We start from the raw sequence: 3,537 nt of genomic DNA on the forward strand, positions 1-3,537 counted from the left end.
AAGTTGAACCGCTCTGTTGTTAGAATGGTCATGAAACGAGTGCATATTGGATTTTGTTCTTTTTGAAATATACGTATAATGAAACGGGTGTATGATGAGATAGATTAAAGTGAAATATATAACGAAATAGTTTCATGTGAAATATGTAATGAAAAAAATTCAAAAAAAAAAATTAATGAAATACATTCATCATGAAAGTGTTTCATTGTAACGAAATAATTTCGTTGTAATGCAAGTTTAATTTTTCAAAGTTATTCGAGATTAATGCACAACTTTCATCGTGATACATGATGAATTGTATTTTTCAAAGTTATTCRACATACCTCCATTATTGCCGACCATTTTTCTTGAATATGCTGATGATCGATGATTTTGGAAACACTATATTCGATTGGGAAGAAGTGATACCTTTGCARTGATTTGGGAATGTTCGCGATGAAGACGGGATTCTGATGAAAGATTGCGATTAGGAGCTTAGGAATTGTTAATTATGTTTACCATTATACCCTTATTGATTAAATAAACTGAATTTTTATTTTTATTTTTTTTTAATTTCCATAAATAAAGCCTATAAATCTTGACCATTGATCAAGAAAATGGATGGTTGAGATTGGTTCACACGGTTTACACAAACGGAGAGGGTTCGCATTTGAACGCTCCTCTATATATATATATATATATATATATATATCAACACTCACATTTATTTTAAAAGAAAACCGAATAAATAAAACAGGAGGTAAAATATTTACTCCGCTTGAGTATGGATTTTTATTTCTTTCCAAGTGAAGGAGACCAAAGAATCGGCATAGCAAAAGCATTTTCAGTAAATTCTTTATAAACTTTTTAAAAATAAATAAATAAAATCTAAAATTTCAAACTAAAAAGTAGAAAAAAAGAATTATAGATGTAAAAATTAAATATCCAACCATTTAATATTTTGGTAAACTCTGAGACAAAAATACAACTTTAATAACACATAGTTTTTGTCAAAAAATAAATAATGCAATAATTCTTAACTGACGTATTTTCTACTTCTGCTGATAGTTTAGCACATTCTTTATTGAAAATATTACTTTGTCAATTTCTAGAAATCTTATTTTTACCAATTCCCCCCTCTCGTAGTGGGATTCATCAGTTCGATATAGGAAATGGAGGGATGAGATTTCATGGATGGCAATTGCATTAAAATTTAGATATTACGTAGATATGGAGGATGGGAGCTAGAGATTTTAGTAAGTTTTTTTGATTAAATTTGACTTCAACGTATCATTGATTTATTTTTTGTCTACTTTTAAAGAGCTCGTATTTAAATAGGATAAATGTGATAACAGAAGTATTGAATATTTCAAATTATAATCAAGTTTAAAAAAATTAAAAAGAGAAATTGTTGAATATATATTTCATTAAAAAAATATTTTTCTATTTTTATTTTTGAAAAAATATAGAATAGTTAAAAATGTTGCAAATATCTATAAAAAAGTACAAGTTTGCGACCCATTTTACAAGTGAAACTTACGGGCCATTTACCAAATGCTTATCTGGGTAAGCGTTTACCAAGTCAAATTACCTCACCGGATAAATATGGTACGGACCAAGAATCTTACCTGGTAAGAGCGAGACAGGGACCAAGAGTCTTATCCGGTAAGTGAGAGGGACAACTCTTACCATGGTAAACGCTTACCGTGTAAATTGTTACATGCGATGTCGTTTTGGTGGACTAAAATCTTACCTGGTAAGTAAATAGTAGTGTTAAATTTTACCGGTAAGTATTTGGTAAACGGCCCCTTAGTAATAAAACTTACATTAATAGCTAGAACTACTCCAAATGTAATCCCATTGGGCAACTTTATTGCAGCGCTAAAGAACCCATGGTTGTATATGTTCTTCGAAACCAATCCAGAACCTAAATACGGTAAACCCCATATATAAATATGAAGAAAACAATAATATATATATATATATATATATATATATATATATATGACATACTTATTTAAGAACTATAAATATTTGAATACTCGTAAGAACTAACTATTTATAAGTTATTCATCATGAATGGTTAGAATGCATTGCATTCATAATGAATAATTTTTATATATCACTTGTATAGTTTCATTACGTATAGTTAATAATATTTTGATTAAAAAATATTTTCTAGTGTTAAATTACCTGTGTATTTGTCTAAAACGATATCAACATAAGACCCGTTGCTACTTGGATAAATATTTGATGCTCCATATAATGTATTCATCCCTTGGGTGATTGGCATAGGAGGGAAGTGGTCGGTTAATCTTTCAACGATTGGTGGCCGATGTGCGCCTTTTGATGAAATTGATGATTGTACAATGCTGGAGATAACAAAACAAGCGAGGAGAAACTTTTCTTGCACAAAATCCATGAAACCTTGTTAGGATAGCACATACAAGAAGATGCGAACTTTAAGCGTGTGTAGTTTAGAGGGTTTAATTAGGTTTATATACAGAGTAAACTATAACTTTTGGTCCTTGTAGTTTGTTAGAAATTACTGATTTTGTTTTTACAGTTTGTTTATCACATTGACAGTTCCCGTGGGTTGCAAAAATTTACAAATTTGATCCTTTGAGATAACTCTGTTAGAGAGTGGCATCAAGTGAGAGGTATTTGGGTTTTTTCTATTTGCTCTCATTTTTGTAATAAATTTATATTATAATATTGATACATGTGTATATATACATGATATCATTGACACCTCCTCTTCCTCCTCTCGATGGAAGTATTCTAGGGAGAAGAAAGATTCGGATTTCACCATTTCAACAACTGGGTTTTACGAGAGTTCTTGAAGGAAATGTAATTCCATCATCTTCTCCCTTTTGAGGATATTCTTTGTAGTTGTATTTTGTTTTGCGCTCTGTATTCTCAAATGGAAATCATAAAAAATTGTGGGTCATCTTTTCCATTTTGAGGATCTTTGTAGTCGTGTTTTGTGTTTTAGTTCTCCATTCTAATGGAAATCATAAAAAATTGTGGCTCATTTTCTTGTTGTCGGGGAGGTCTGGGATGTGGTGTACCGATGAAAATAAAAACAAATTTCATTTAATAAAATAAAATAAGAAAAAGACCAAAAACTGCCTCAAGCTAACAGACTGCCACTTAGTGACACTGGAATTGCAAAGATTTGCAAACCATAAGGACGGAAGATATAATAAACAAACCACAACGATGATATCCATGATCACGAACATACCATAGGGACTAAAAATGTAGCTTACTCCTATATATATATATAGGGGCTTAATCAAATGAGAACTAAGTTGTTTGTGGTAACTGTAAGAACCAATCTCAACCATATATTAAAAAAATCAATGGTTAAGATTAAAAAGAATCTTAATTATTCTATTTCTATAAATAAATTAGTGTCATTTAATGAAATTATATGAATAAGGGCAACATCGTCATTTTGTACTTTATTTTATTCAGACCGCGCTCAAATTCGTTAATATTCTCGTTCAATTTCGAATCTAAATATGGTGAATATACTTTCCTGTATTTGAGAGA

At 30.1% G+C, this 3,537-nt stretch overlaps 1 pseudogene; it reads right to left on the bottom strand.

Annotated features, from left to right (window-relative positions):
• Positions 1 to 2,401, bottom strand: part of LOC112528498 — a 5,191-nt pseudogene extending 2,790 nt beyond the window's left edge.
• Positions 2,402 to 3,537: the final 1,136 nt, after the last annotated feature.

This window comes from Cynara cardunculus (genome assembly GCF_001531365.2).
Source record: "Cynara cardunculus var. scolymus isolate 2C chromosome LG 15, CcrdV1, whole genome shotgun sequence".
Lineage (NCBI taxonomy): Eukaryota > Viridiplantae > Streptophyta > Magnoliopsida > Asterales > Asteraceae > Cynara > Cynara cardunculus.